The sequence below is a fragment of the Trachypithecus francoisi genome, unplaced genomic scaffold (genome assembly GCF_009764315.1).
Source record: "Trachypithecus francoisi isolate TF-2019V2 unplaced genomic scaffold, Tfra_2.0 Lachesis_group2, whole genome shotgun sequence".
NCBI classification, from domain to species: domain Eukaryota; kingdom Metazoa; phylum Chordata; class Mammalia; order Primates; family Cercopithecidae; genus Trachypithecus; species Trachypithecus francoisi.
Genome location: NW_022681465.1, coordinates 11,230,872 through 11,247,504, shown reverse-complemented (window position 1 = coordinate 11,247,504; position 16,633 = coordinate 11,230,872). Strand labels below are relative to the sequence as shown.

The window sequence follows — 16,633 nt, the reverse complement described above, 5'->3', positions numbered from 1 at the left end:
CTTGTATATGTAAACACCACCCCCATCCCCTTCCCTACAGAGGAATAAGTCCCTGTAGCTTTCTCTTAAATCAAGATATAGCCTACGTGTAGAGGGGGGTGGCCATATGTAAATTTAGAGATATAAAAATATAAGTTAAGGTTTCATTGTTTTCATAAAAGGATTTGCCATGATGTGGTCTTAAAGCATTTAATATTAATATACAGGATGAGGACAAAGGAGCATGACTATAGCTCAGGAACTGATTCGTGAATGTTCTCATTCCAAATGAGGTTATACAAATCAAAATATTCACTCGGTAGATTGATCACTTCTTCCAGTGATGCTTTATGATGAAAGCTGAATAAAAGTGTTGTAGTCCCTTTTTGTCACGGTACAATTCGAAAGGCAAGATTCAGCGAAGTAAATGCAGAGCACACTTAGAATATTAAGAAGAAGTCCTGCACTTTGGTAACTGTGGTGGCCTCCATTTGTGAACACCTGTTTTATGTGTACCAGGAACAGAGCTTCCCAATGCAACAAAAAAGGAGGAATGTTGTTTAGTCTCTGTTTTCAAGGAGCTCCCAGTCCAGAAAGACAAATGCTGAAAGACAAAGAATCCTAGCCTGTTTTGATAAGGGATAAAGCTACTGTGGAGTCTCAGAGGATACAGAGCTTCACTCAGTTGGCCTCATCTAAGACAGGTAGCTGAGACGGGGTCCTCAAGTTAGGTCATGGAGGTCTTCACAGTTGGAACATGCTTTCCAAGGAGCTGGGACTTGATCTCATAGGTGATGGACAACCACTGAAGGCTTTTGAACTGGGGATTGCTGATGGTCAGATTTTGTCTTTAGGATTGATATGGTTTGGCTGTGTCCCCACCGAATCTCAACTTGAATTGTGTCTTCCAGAATTCCCACGTGTTGTAGGAGGGACCCAGGGAGGTCATTGAATCATGGGGGCGGTGTTTTTCATGCTGTTCCCGTGGTGGTGAGTGAGTCTCTTGAGAACTGATGGGTTTATCGGGAGTTCCTGCTTTTGCTTCTTTCTCATTTTCTCTTGCTGTCACCATGTTAAGAAGTGCCTTTCACCTTCCCTCATGATTCTGAGACCTCCCCAGCCATGTGGAACTGTGAGTCTAGTTAAAGCTCTTTTTCCTCCCAGTCTTGAGTATGTCTTTATCAGCAGCATGAAAACAGGCTAATACAAGGATGTGAATTTCATTGACAGTGGAGATAATTGATGGGAGCAGAAAGACTGCAGACGTGAACAATGAGAGAGAGACAGTGGGGTGGAATGAAGTCTGAGAGAGGCAGGGGAGGATGTTTTGATGTCCTATTTGTGCCTGGGACCTTCATGTACCTTATTATTGAATCACCACAGTGGCCATTTGAGGTCAGTCATGTTCACATATTTCACAATGCCCAATGCAAAATGCAAATTTGGGATCTGTTGTTCAAAAAGCAGATGGGGGCTGGGCATAGTGGCTCATACCTGTAATCTCAGCACTTTGAGAGGCTGAGGCAGGTGGATCGCTTGAGGTCAGGAGTCCAAGACCAGTCTAGCCAACATGGTCAAACCTCATCTCTAATAAAAATACAAAAAAAAAAAAAAAAAAAGCTGGGCATGGCAGTGCATGCCTGTAGTCCCAGCTACTCTGGAGGCTGATGCAGGAAAATCACTTGAACCCGGGAGGCAAAGGTTGCAGTGAGCCGAGATGGCACCACTGCACTTCAGCCTGGGCAGCAGAGTGACCCTGTCTCAAAAAAAATTTTAAAAGCATATGGGAAAATACTTTCTTCCACTGTCTTGCTCTCAACTTGTCACAGTGTTGTTTTTTACATACTATTTAGTATAATTATAAGTAAAGAAAACTTAAAATTTTAAGTTGTTAGCACAGATTTTACTATTTATCTGTGTATTGTGCTATTCCAGATATAAATGCAAATATAAGAGCATTTAACTTGTTTGCAGAATCACTGAACTTTTATGGTTCATATTTCATAGCTCATGCATTTCTGTATGCTTGTTCTTACTGCAACAGGAGAAACACTGTGCAAAACCGCCTCAACTGTATTTCTTTCATTTCTTGATATGCACGTATTCCACCAACATTTCTTACTGGTGAGTTAGAAATGAATGAAAACAGATGAAACTAGGAATTGCCCTGACTTTTCCTTTCCAGGTTATCATTTTCAACTTAACTGATTGGCTGACCTGAGTAAGAAGGAAGATGACAGGGCTCCTCAATTGTTCATGTATTTCAGAAGGTCATTGCCTTCTTCATTCAAAGCAAGTTCTGGCTTGAAGGGAAAGCGTCGTCTTTTGGAGCTGCCAGAACTCCTGCTTACTCTGCCATAAACGTAACACATTTACCTTGTACTGGCTTGAGTCTCACTCAACTCCCACAACACATCATGAGTCCATCAGGGCATTGCAAATGCTCTATGTGAACGAGGCAGCAAGGAACAGAGGAATGTGGACTGTGCATATCTCCTTCATTCTGCACATGCTCCATTGACCTGTCAGATTTCACTTGCAAAACATAAGCTCAAAGATAGAGTTGTCCAGAGTTTTAAGAGGGCAATAGCAGAGCATTAAGCCAAGCATGGGGCCTTCTGGGTATGGCACTGTGTGCAACTGCACAGATCTCAGGCCCATGAAGCCAGCCCTCATAATGTTATCTGAGTACATATATGGAGACTCAGGCTATGGATAAGATATGACTTCCTTCACATTTCTCTTGAACAGTAAGGAAGCTGTGATGGTGGCAATAAAAAAGTATTCAATGACACTTGATAAAGAATAGGAAGGATGACTTGTGTTTTTCAAGGGGGGCTACAACAGTGGGGTTTGATAGTGGAGGAGAGAGATTAGGCTTAACTTCAAATACATCATGGAAAAGTGGGAATTTATAACCGAGGAGGAGGGTGGGGGTCAGTGGATAGAAAATTACTGAGAGGAAACATCAGGGACAAGAAGGATACTGGCTAACCTGACCTAACAGGATTTTTGCTAAAGGCAGGCTGAGGGAATCCACCATCATCTGGAGGCTGATGGAGGTGTAGGAACCTGATCAGACGTGGAGGATGGGTGAAACTGACTTAGCAGGGTTGTTGCTAGAACTGCACTTTCCAAGGAAGATCATGGAAGTCAGAGAGCTCAGAAGAGCCCAATGAACATTTGGTCAAGGAAAGAATCTTTGTCAATGAGAAGTTATTCATACCATCCAGGCACAGAGCTCTTTATACCACCAGGCAAGAGATGATAAAAATCCCCAACCAAGGCAGTTAAGGGGAGTGGATTTCAAGGGACATTTCCAATGGAAAATGGATAGATGGATGTAAAAAATCTCAAGAATGATTAAAGATATGCTTTAAATATGTTAAGAACATTAGTAGGAATTTCAGTTCATGGCTTTTAAAATGATTTTATACATTCGACTGGCAGTGCCGTTGTTTCATCAGACCTCTCATTCAAATCCTCATTCTTTCTTGAAAGAAGAACTTCAGGACACATGCAGCTGCTGTGTACCTGGAGAAGGTGGGGAGGCTGCTCCATCTTTCCCATATCAAGTATCCATGCTAAATGCTGGAAAGAAAGTAATTTTTTAATGTGTAACTTTTTTTCACAACAATAAATATGGAAGGCAAAAGACAGGTAATCAATCAAGGAGACCCCTTTCCAGGCATTAGGATAGGGGAGTGGAAGCAGACTGGCACTGCAGTAGCTACCCTGCAAATCACAGTAAATATGCTTCCAGAGAGCCAATGAAGTATATTGTATGAGGTCTCCTGAACTCACATAGGATGCATTAAGACGTGTACTCTGCTCCCTTATTGAAAGCCAAAATATCATTTTTAATTTTCCCTGAGAACATATGGCAATGGAAGTGAATACAGGATCCTAATGAGCAGGGAATCTTACATATAATGGATGAGTTTTCCTTCAGTAGCAGCACAATTTCTTGTCTCTGATTGGCAGTGGGCAGAATGATTGGTGTATTATGCTCCAGGGATAACTCCTTCATTCACAGAACAAAGCAGAGATGAGTCCAGGGCAGGGTCACCTGAGCTCTGGCAGAAGAATGAAGAACAAAGGGATAATCAGAAGTCAACAATGGTTTCTTTTTTCTCTTTTCTTATTTTATTCCATCTTCCTTCCTTCTTTTCTTTCTTGTTACTTCACTATTCCCAAGATTTTTTTAAAAAATTCTAGTTTAATTATTAGGTGGAAATAATTGTGTAGCAAATTCCACATAAAAGAACCAGTCTGGGAAAAGAAAACACAGTGGTATAAAACCACATTCCTCTAATTTTTTTTTTTTTTTGCTTTTTTATTTTGAAATAACTATAGATTTTTATGACATGCCACACACACACACACAGACATACACATACACATCTCTTCTAACTTCACCTAGCCCCTCCAGTAGTCACATCTTGCATAAGTAGTACAATATGACAACCAGAATCAACATTGCTACAACCAACAGATTTCCCCAGTTTTATATGCACTAATGTATGTGTATGTGTGTATGTGTGTGTATGCGTGTTTAGTTCCATGCAGTTTTATCATGTCAGTAGCTGTATGTAACCATGCCACAATCAAGATTTAAAACTATTCCATAACTGCAAGGCTTCCCCATGCTACCCCTTTGTACCCACACACCCCCTTCTCCATCCCTATGCCCTGGCAACCACTAATCTGTTCTCCAGATCCACAATTTTGTATTTCAAGAATGTTATTCCTCTTTTTCACTCAGCACAATTCCTTTGAGAGTTGTTGCATGTTACACATACATTTCCTTGGTGTGGATATATCAGTGTGTGTGACCATTCACTTGTAGAACATTTGTTATTTGTGGTTTTTGAGAATTACAAATAGAACTCTAATGAACATTTGTGCATCCATTAAACTTTTTAACCAAATGTTCAGATGGTTTCAGATGACTCCAGTGGTCAAAAGGCCACTATTGCTCTTAAGGAAGTATAGATCTGTAACACCACAAAAAATTGTTGTACGTGACTATTACATGGTTTCTGCTCTATAAAGACACTAAGATTGAAATTTATTTTTACCAGTCTTCTGTTAATCCTCAAAAAAAAACAAAAAAAAATTATTTTTTTCTTTCTTGTGAAATCAGCAATGCTTATTCACATGTATTTTCATTACATGTGTAAGAGGTGTTAGCTTTGCTTATATTAATAAAATCATAGCAAATGCAGTCAACTCCAATATTCAGGGTTTGGTATACCTATAGTAGATGACATATGTAGGAAGCAACAACAGAGGAAAGAAAAGCTGTGAGCACACCAGTGCATTTTAGAGGAACAGAATGAGTTCACACACGTATACAGCAACACACATTCACACGCTCCTGCACATAATATCACACACAGGATCACAGGAATCCAGGAAAACATAAGCTTGACCCCATCTGTTTGCTCAGAGCGGTCTCCAAAATTAAGGAGCTGCCTTAACTGAGATGATCTGACAACAGGGATAATTCTGGGAACAAAAATACACTGAATGTGAAAGACTGAAACCTGAAATGTCTGGGAACCTTGATACACACGCCACTTCCATCAGCAAACAAAGTACTCTTCTCCTGCAGAAATACCAGTTATGGATCATCCACCTGAAAGATGCAGTGAGCTCCCTCTTCACTCTCATGATCAGGGAGTGAAGTGTTCGAGTTAATCAGCATCTGACTCTGAGTTATAATGTCCCCAAAACAGAAGTATCATTGCACCATATAGAATGTTGCAGTATACACCAAGCACACAAACTATACCAACTGTTCAGTCTGATGGTTTGGAAAGCACTTCAAAACACTGTATTATGAGACCTAACAGTCGACTGGTGAACAGTACCCCTGGTCAACTGGAATTTCAACTTACTACATTCCAGTTTATGGAATGCCCACTGGCAAAGATACTATGAAACATTATTTTCTAGCATAGTTGGTATTTGGAAATGTTACTTGACTGTAAATTTCTCATGTACTGTTAGGAGCACTTGAAAAATAATACCTAGCCCCATGCATGAGAAGCTTCCCAGAATACTATAGAAGGAGCTACAGTGTGAGAATTTTCTACTCTATAATGCACCCTTTGTTGCTGCTTCTGATACTGAATTTTACGCATAATCTGTCTGTTGTAATATAAGTACAATCAACTTTGAAGCTATAAAAGAATTTGAAGAAGAAAAATATGAATGCATTTCTTTCCCACAGTGACAAGTTGGCTTGTGTGTAGACAGAACATTTAGGGTGACTGAGCCTCTGGCTAATTCTTTGTGGATGTTAGAAACTAGAATATTTATTTTGAAGGAATTAAACCAAAACAGAATTTATGTGAATTCTCCCTGGTTTGGCTCTAGCTGGCTGGCCCGCAGACGTGACAGTGCTGTGGTACTCTGTGATAAACACAGGAGTCGTGTGTGTCTAGGCCATGGCGTGGGAGCTATTACCACGTTGCAGTGTCAGTTGCTTGGACAATTGTCAGTCACCGGTGCCAACAAAATTAGCTTAAGAATATGAATTTCCCCTGCCTCAAACTAAAAAGAAATTAATAGTGGCAATTTAGTTCTGATTTATTTTCTCCTGTGGTCTTGAAAATAGCAAATAGTCTTTATGGCTTTTACTATGGCAAGAACGGTAGCAGTTGCCAGGAGAGACATCCTGAGCAGCACTGATTTAAAAACTTATGGCTTTAAAGCAAGTCATCTTTCTTTATACATCACAGACTGCTTTGTTTCTTCTCCATTTTAGTGTGGGAGAAAAAAAGGTAGACAATATAAATTCTGCAGAGCCTGTAACTTATATTTTTGATAATATTTATTGGTCCCCAGGTATAGACAAGTTGAATGCCCTATGGTTAGCTTACGTTCATCTTTGAATTCTGTGAATTAGCTGCACTCTCACAGGCCTCTGTTCTTCTCTATGTGATAATGGTAGCTTAACTTTTGGAGGGTGGGTAAAGCGGGGGGCCGTCCTGCATCATGTGTTCCTGAAAATGTTCTATGGATTTTTTGTATTTTATACCCTTAACTTTTGTAAGATCACTATGGGGAAAATTCTAGTGATATCCCTATTTTACAAATGAAGAAACAGAGACTTAGAGAGTGTGAGGCAGAAGCGTCTTGATCATATCCCCTTAGGCAGCAAACCCCCAGTTCTGTGTGTTTACCTACCCATGTCCCTACCAGTCTGCAAAGTCATAGACAGCTGGCACTACACCTCTCTTTCTTATCCTCAGAGCCCAGTGAGCACTCACCAAGGGTTTGTGGTGACTGTGTTACCATTTTCCCTGGGACTGGTTGTGTCTGGCTGCTTAGATGCAGACACCGCCATGCCTGGGTATTTTTTTAATGTCCACTCTTCCCATTTCCCCGTATTGGCCCCATTTTGGCCCTCCCCTAGTGAACCACAGTGTACTCCAAGTGATGAAATAGATTAGAGTAAGCCAAGTCAATAAGCCATAAAAGCCATTTTAACAACATGTTAATCAACAAAGCCAGTCCCACTCAAAGTGAGGTGTTTCCCTGTTTGGTGCCTCGAAGCCAATATGCAAAACCAAAAGTAAGCATCAAGCAGAGCAAACTTTATTCAGTGGCCGTGAAATCAAGAAGCGGGTGTGTGACTGGGGTGACAGCTGGAAAGTCACAGATGTAGGGTATCTTGAATGAAGGGGCTGGGCGTGAAAAGCAAGGGGAAGAACATTCATGTCTTTTCTGGGAAGGGACAGAACTGGAGGAGGTTCTCAGAACTGGAGGTGCCACTTTCCTTTTATCCTTTTATGGTTTCTTCCAGTTGTTGTCATGGTGATTGCCAACGGTCACTGTGCTAGTGGGAGCATCATTTAGCATGGAAATCAGATTATAATGTAGTTAGAGGTTCTTCAGAGGTCAGATGAGCTGCTGTATTGGTTCCCATCAGTCTTAGCCAGTTTGGTCAGAAGGGGGAGCTTCTGACGTCAGGGATCTAGTTTCCTAAAGATAAGCAGATTTAAGGTGGCGTCAGAATTCACGTAGGCGTGACACTGGGTAACAATCTCATAAAAGAGGAAGCAGTTCCATACTTCGTCAGGATATACCAGGTTTTGAGATTCTGTAGCTATCCATTGTAGCTGGTAAAAATGTTCATAATGGCCGTCAAGTTGTATTTTTGATGGCAATAGTTAAAGCAATCAGGATATACCAGATTCTGAGATTCTGTAGCTATCCATTGTAGCCGGTAAAAATGTTCATAATGGCCATCAAGTTGTATTTTTGATGGCAATAGTTAAAGCAAAAAGAAGGTATATCATCTAAGAAAGAAAAAAGACATTCTAATTGCATGGCACAGATATTAGGACATTCATTTGGGGGTATATCACAAACAAGTGTAGAGACCACAGGCAGCCGACCAAAGGGAAATCAGTTCCACAAAACGTTCTGCAGAGAGTGGTGTTATTCAGCAACCCAAACCAGTGATTCTGGACATAGTGTGCTAATGGATAAGGGCAGCAGCAGCCTAGAGCCAAGCTCAGTGGGGGACCACTCCTCCCCATTTTTAACTAAATACGTTACATTTTCACAGTACTTGAGGCTTTGGACTATGGGCATTTTATTTTGCAACCCATGGCTATTCTTGTGAGGTGCTGCATGCAAAACTATATATTAAAAATGTTTTGCTGTCCAAATACAAGGTGAAGTCATATGGACATCATCAATATAAAGATCTTTTTTCCTACAGGTTAGAATCAAATGTCAGTTTTTTTTGTTTTTGTTTTAGTTTTTGTTTTTGAGACGAAGTCTTACACTGTCACCCAGGCTGGAGTGCAGTGGCGCGATCTCAGCTCACCACAACCTCCATCTCCCCAGTTTCAAGTGATTCTCCTGCTTCAGCCTCCCAAGTAGCTGGGATTACAGGCGCCCAACACCACACCCAGCTAATTTTTTGTATTTTTAGCAGAGATGGGGTTTCACTATGTTGGCCAGGCTGATCTCAAACTCCTGACCTTGTGATCCGCCCGCCTCGGCCTCCCAAAGTGCTGGGATTACAGGCGTGAGCCACCACTCCCGGCCAAAGATCAGTTTTGAAGCAATTTATTTCCCAGTAGTTTCTATGGCTTATGTTTTGGGTACATTGCTTAACTCAAAAGCAGACTAACAAAAAAACTCATAGTTCTGTACCTTTATTTCATTTTGAAAGATATTGTAAGCAATAATACACCACATGATACGATGCAGAGATTGATGCTTTGGGCATCAAAAAGTTGAAAACAACAATAAAAGTATATTGGAGCAGGTTTGTAACAGATGGAATATCTCTAGTAATGGTTTGCTTCGTATCTTTTCCTGGCATTAAGAAAATGCTTTGAACTTTCATATATGTATTTTTATTAGAAATGGCCTGCAGATAGTTATTAAGGCTATGATGTTGGAATAATGAGGTGGAAATCACTTCTCAAGGAGCTCAAAGGTTGTCTTTGGGTTTACAACAGGGTGCTTCCTGTTTCATGCCCTCTGAACTTGAAAGTTATTGGTTGCTTACTTGAAATGTTCAAACTAAATCAAACTTGAAACACTGTAAAAATGACACTGTCATTTGTCTCACATATGAAATGGAAAAAAGTTAATATATCTCTAAACAGTTGATGCCATTATTATTTATAATTATATATTTCAGAGTTGTTTGGCATCATTTGAGTTTAAACTGGGAGTGATTCTAACAGTGATAAGAATATTATAAAGGTTGCAATCACGGGGGTTTATCTAAGCATTTAACTAAGCATATTTCTAAGTGCAGGAATCATGGGGAATTTTTTCTCTTCCAGGTATCAAAGATATTTTGAAAATAATGTTAACATTTTGTCATAATAATTTCAGGTCATTTTGTCATTTTTTCATAAATAAAACATTGGAGATAAAAAGAGAGAGGGAAGTTATCTTTCCTTAGACTCAATTTTCTTCACCCTCCTGACCCCCTGTAGAGCCACCACCACCATCTTGAATTTGATACCTTTTCAGTTCATAGATTTTTATTTTCTCTCTCTATATATATCTATCTTTATCTATATAGATATATATAGAGAGAAGCACGTGTGTATATATTAATGTGTATATTTGTAAACAATATTGTTTATTCAGTGTTTCTAAAATTCACATAATTGGGATCCTGCATTACGTATCTTATTGACAACTTCCATTTTTTTCTCTGTATTTTCTTTTTAAGAACTACATATGTATCTGGGTAATTTAGTTTACCTGCCAAATAGTATTAATTCCATAAGTATGTCATATGAGGGGATTTCAAAAAGTTTGTGGAAAAATGGAACTCTATTTCTCCCAATATCCAAGTACTAACCAGGCCCAACCCTGCTCCTTACGAATTGATGTGGATGGTCTGCCATTGCAAGCTTCATCTTCATCATCATCTCGTCCCTTCTTAAAACAAGTTATCCATTTGTAAAATGCTGATTTCTTTGGTGGCTTTATTCCCATAAAGTTTTTTTTTTTTTTTTTTTTTGAGACGGAGTCTTGCTCTGTCGCCCAGGCTGGAATGCAGTGGCCGGATCTCAGCTCACTGCAAGCTCCGCCTCCCGGGTTCACGCCATTCTCATGCCTCAGCCTCCTGAGTAGCTGGGACTACAGGCGCCCGCCACCTCGCCCGGCTAGTTTTTTGTATTTTGTAGTAGAGACGGGGTTTCACCGTGTTAGCCAAGATGGTCTCGATCTCCTGACCTCGTGATCCGCCCGTCTCGGCCTCCCAAAGTGCTGGGATTACAGGCTTGGGCCACCGCGCCCAGCCTCCCATAAAGTTTTTGTAAGGCATCAGTGATTTTGCCATTCTTCCAACTAAGCGAGATGTTTATTCTCGCTTCAATTTTAGCGAATTCATGTTGCTCTAATAAGAGCTCTTTTCTTTCTGTCTTTATTTTTTTATTTTTTGAGATGGAGTTTTCCTCTTGTTGCCCATGCTGGAGTGCAATGGCCTGATCTTGGATCACCCAAACCTCTACCTCCTAAGTTCAAGCGATTCTCCTGCCTCAGTCTCCCAAGTAGCTGGGATTACAGGCATGTGCCACCACACCCAGCTACTTTTGTATTTTTAGTAGAGACAGGGTTTCTCCATGATGGTAAGGCTGGTCTCAAACTCCCAACCCCAGGTGATTGGCCTGCCCCAGCCTCGCAAAGTGCTGGGATTATAGGTGTGAGCCACCACGCCTGACCCACAAGAGCTCTTTTCAAACTGATGTCTTACCCTCGTTAGTGCGTCAAACTAGATCATGTTCAGACATATGATAACCAGGTAATATCATTTTTTTGGGGTGCCACAAATTTTTGAAATCTACACATAAATTTTTCATAATATGCATTTTCCATAAACTTTTTGAAGACCCCTCATGTATGATATGTAATCATATTATTATATTTGTCTATTTTTCTATTGCTGGAACACATAGGCTGTTTCCATTGTCTTGCTATTACAACAATGTAGGCATGAACAATCTTGTACAAGTCTCCTGGACAAAGGTGCAGATGTTTTCCTGGAGTCTCTACATAGAAGCAATATTCCTGGGTGATTTGTACGTGTATTACATGTACAAAATTACCAGGTACTATCCCACAAGTCACCTGTGTGTTTCACTAATTTAGTCTCCCACCTACAATGTATGAGTTACTTCCCCATTTCTTCCCCAACACTTAATGTTGTCAGACTTTCAAATTTTTGGACAGTTTATGGTGTGTGAGGAGGTATCTTGTGTTTAATATTTATCCCTCAAATACTTTTAATGTATTCAGTGACCATACTTTTTTTTTTTTTTTTGGCTATGCATCAGCTATTATACATGTCTGATGACCTCTCTTTTATTTGATTTTTAAATGTCTATCTTATTGATTCATTGGAGTTCATTATATATTCTGGAAAGTAAGCCTTTGTAAGTTATATGCCTTGCAAATATTTCCTCCCAGGATATGGCTTGTTTTACAACTTGGTTTCTGGTAGGAGTTTTTAGCCACATAAAATTTTATTTTTGAGGTAGCCAAATGTATGACTGGAATAGTGGGTCACACATTTCTGTAGACTCTGGAACCAGAAAACCAAGGTCATAACCGTGGCTCCGCTACTAACTGACTGAGGAACCTCCAGCAACTTCCCTGGCATCTTTTTACCTTGCTTTTATTGTCTCTAAAATGGGAAAATATTACCTCTCTCAGAAGTTTTAATATGAGGATTAACTATCAATCAGTTAGACTGTTGTCTGCTACCAAATGAGACCTATATAAATATTAGCTATTAGGATTTTTGCTTTTAATATATTGTTTCAAAATTTCTTTCCTAGCATCACCGATGTCTTTATGTATTTAAAGGCTAAGTGTTATTTATGGTTGTCTTTGTCTTAAATACATGTTTTTCTCACAGTCAGTAGGTTCTGGATCTTATATTTAGGTATATTCAAACACATATGGACTGATCAAAGTTATGTCTATAGTCTTTTTTACATTTATTTCTTCAGAGGTGATTTCTATTTCATAAAATAGCATTTCAACAGTAAAAGCAAACTTTATTTCCTGAAATTGAGCATGCATTTAAGTTATAACACCTTCAAAAATGACTTTTCTATTATATTAAATTGAATTATATAATTGAGAGAAAATTTACCACAGGTAATTCCTAGACACCTGATAAGAGAATGTCTGAGAGCCAGGCATAATCCATGTTTATTGAATAAATGAATAGTTTGTTTGCTTTTTAGAAAGCATCTACCTTAGAGCAATTTTTAAAACAAGGAATCAAATACATAAAATAGGCAATTGCATACAATCTCCTAGCTAAGAGATTAAAGTGTGCACTTAAAGGAAATAAAATCCAAACCAGATTTCTCTTGGGACTTCTATTCTCTGTGATCAGTCATACTTTTAATGCATTTTAACTGTGCCAAAGAAATCAGGGAAACCATTGAAGTGATTAATGCTTTTTGTCTGCCCAAAAGGAAGTTGCCTGTGCTTCAGACAGTTTTATATTCACTTCCAATTATATTTTTTAAATTATGATACAAAGAGTTTCTTCTTTTTTCTGTTGCATCATAAAATTGAAACACATTTGAAAGAGGTGAACAGAAAAGAAATATCTAATAGCATGATGTGTAGTCCTAAACATAAAATCAACACCTGTACATAAAATCGGCACCACCTTATTTGTACTAGGGTTACCCTGGACATTTTCTTCCACCTCTGCACTGCAGAAATTGAAGAGCAAGAGCAAGAAATGCCTTTGGAATTCACCTTTTTGTATTGGTCAGTGTGACATTTATTTTTTGGGATCAAACAGCCCTCTAATTACAGAGTTTGAACACAACAATGGTTTATTTCTCACTGGTGCTCTGTGTTTCCTGTGGGTTGGCAGAGGTCTCCATTCCACATACTCAGGCATGCATCTCAACACAGGGCTTAAGAGAGAGAGAAAGCGTGAAGACCTCATGCTAATTCATCTGTGCTTGGGCATAAAGTGGCACTTGTCACTTCCTCTCATAAGCTTTTGTGACCCCATCCATGTGCAGGGGAACTGGGCAGAGTGTATTCCTCAAAATGCCTGCAAGGAGAGGAGTGCTGGACTTTACTGAGCACTGGGAATTACTTCCATTGACACCCTCACTCATATCACTTAAAATGGGTGGCAGTCTAAGCATGTTTCCTTGAACAAATTTTTTAAAATTATTTTTTAATTTTTTACAGGCAGGGGTCTTACTCTGTTGCTTAGGCTGGGGTGCATGAGGGACAGTGGTACAATCTCAGCTCACTGCAGCCTCAAACTCCTGGACTCAAAGAATCTTCCCATGTTGACCTCCCAATTAGCTAGAAACAGAGGCACATGCCAACATGCCTTGCTAATTTTTAAAAAGATTTTGTAGAGATGAGGTCTTGCTATGTTGCCCAGGCTAGTCTGGAACTCCTGGCCTCAAACCATCCCCCTGCTTCACCCTCCCAAATAACTGGGATTATAAACATGAGCCAGGGTTAGAGGCAAGAGTCACCATGCCTAGCCCCTCCATGACTTTTGATTTTGAAAGAATGGCTGTTACTAAAAAGTCAAAAAATAATAGATGCTGGAGAGGTTGAGGAGAAAAGTGAACACTTACACACTGTTGGTGGGAATATAAATTAGTGTAACCATTGTAGAAAGCAGTATGATGATTCCTCAAAGAGCTAAAAGCAGAACTACCATTGAACCCAACAATCCCATTACAGAAGAATATTAATTATTCTACCATAAAGACACACATGCACACAAATGTTCATTGCAGCACTATTTACAATAGCAAAGACATGGAATCAACCTAAATGCCCATCAATGATAGGTTGATTAAAGAAGACATGATACATATACACCATGGAATACTATGTAGCCATAAAAAAGAATGAGATCATGTCCTTTGCAGGAACATGGACGGAGCTGGAGGCCATTATCCTTAGCAAACTAATGCAGAGAGAGAAAACCAAAGACTATATGTTCTCACTTACAGGTGGGATCTAAATGATGAGAAATTATGAACACAAAGAAGGAAACAACTGACACTGGGGTCTATTTGAGGGTGGAGGGTGGGAGGAGGTGGAGAAGCAGAAGAGATAACTATTGGGTTCTGGACTTAATTCCTGGGTGATGAAATAATCTGTACAACAAACCCCCATGACATGAGTTTACCTATGTAACAAACCTTCACATGTATCACGAAATAAAGGTTTTTAAAAAAGAATTTGAGTTTAGGAGTTCACACATCAGTTTAAATCCCTGCTGGGATCCTTAGGAGCTGTTTGGCCAAGTTTTTCAACATTACTACATCTGTTATTCCCCATCTATAAAGAAGAGATTTGTGATTGTTGTGAATTAACTGGACCTTGGTATACAGGAACCACTTAGTAAATAGCAGTACTGGTGAAGGAAGGTGCTAGTATAGAGATAGTAGCAAATCCTGGAGGACATAACACGAGAACTTTTTTGTTGGATCTGTTTCCTGGCACTGTCATAACAAATTACCACAACCGGGTGACTTAAAACAATAGAAATTTGTTCTCTCATGGTTTTGGAGACCAGAAGTTCAAAATCAAGGTGTCAGCAGGGCTGGGTTTCCTGCAAAGACTCCAGGGGAGTTTCCTTCCCTACCTCTTTCAAGTTCTGATGACTGCAGGCATTCCTTGACTTGTGCCTGCATCACCCCAGTCTCTGCCCCCGTTTCAACATGCCCTGCCCTTCTCTGTTTTTGTCTCTCTTCTATCTCTTAAAAGCACATCTGTGATTGGATTTAGGGCCCACCTAGATGATCCAGGATGACCTCATCTGAAGATTATTAACTTAATTACACCTGCAAAAACACTTTTCCCAAATATGTTACCATTCACAGGTCTTAGGGTTTTGATGAGGACATATCTTTTGAGAGAGGGGGGCCCTCCGTTCAACCCACTATCAATATGGAAGTGTTTTCTATCTGTATGTTATGCCACCTTGAGAATTTGTCCAGCTTTAAAGTATAGAAGAATGAAGTTGTGGGGAGCCCTGAATTAATAATGGATGATTAATGAAAATAATATCCAGTATTTTTCAAAGTTAGAAGTACGCAAGGATTATCACGGAAGCTTGTTACGCAATGCAGGCTCCCAGCCTAATCCGTAGACTTTTTCGTCTTGTAGGTCTATGGTAGGGCCACAAAATACATATACTTAAGAAGTGCGACAGGTGATTCTGACACAAATAAGCATTTGGAATTACTCAGAACCCATATGCCTGAGTTCTAGTCTAGCTTCTGCAAATGACCAGTGGGTCTGATCTTTAAACACTAGTATTTTGGTATTCACATTCTTGAAAAGTAACGATCCATAGACTTAGAGGATTAAAATAACCAGGATAACTACGGTTCTGATTTTTGAATTGGTGATTCTTGAATAATAAGATAGGACTACTTTATATTAAATTCCACTTACTAAGTGAACCTGTCCCATCATTTTAAAAATGTTTTTATAATTTTTAAAATCATTTTTAAAATGATTTTAGGATTACATTTCTATTTTAAGGGCTCAACTTTGTAGTCAGACGTTAGTATTATATAATGCCACATCTTTTTGATGCAAGAAAGAGTTGCATTGGACTGAATTTGAAATATTATCATTTCATGTATCAATATTGTCTACAGCTCTCATCATTATGAAACCATTGTCCAGTTTCCTAGTGTGGATTGACTCAGGGGCAAGATACCCTATGACAATCGCATGTCTCTTAATGGACTACTCTTGTTTTCATTTACACCAGTCATGGCTTTTCTGAACATTGATTTATATCCAGAATTCCCTTTTTATCCGTAAATATATTCAGAACCCACCTCTAAGGTACAGACTAAAGGTCTACAATCCACGTGCTCTTGTGAAACTAATGAACTATTCATAGAAGCTGCTTGAACAGAGTAAAATATCATGAAATAAGTGTACAAAATCATTCTCAGAACGATGTCTTTCAGGAATTAACATGTAGATTTCTCACCAATTATTTACATATAAAAAGGGGGCATGTAGGAAGTGTTTGCATACACAGTGGAAGAGTTGCTCGTATTTAGAAACTATATTTTGTATTTAATCCTTCAAAATAAATCTCTATTACCTATATAGAGCCACT

General features: G+C 39.3%; 1 protein-coding gene across 4 annotated transcripts in view; it reads left to right on the top strand.

The window, feature by feature from the left end:
* Positions 1-16,633, top strand: part of CTNND2 (catenin delta 2) — a 942,360-nt gene that overhangs the window by 494,119 nt on the left and 431,608 nt on the right. The gene's annotated exons all lie outside the window — the stretch shown is intronic.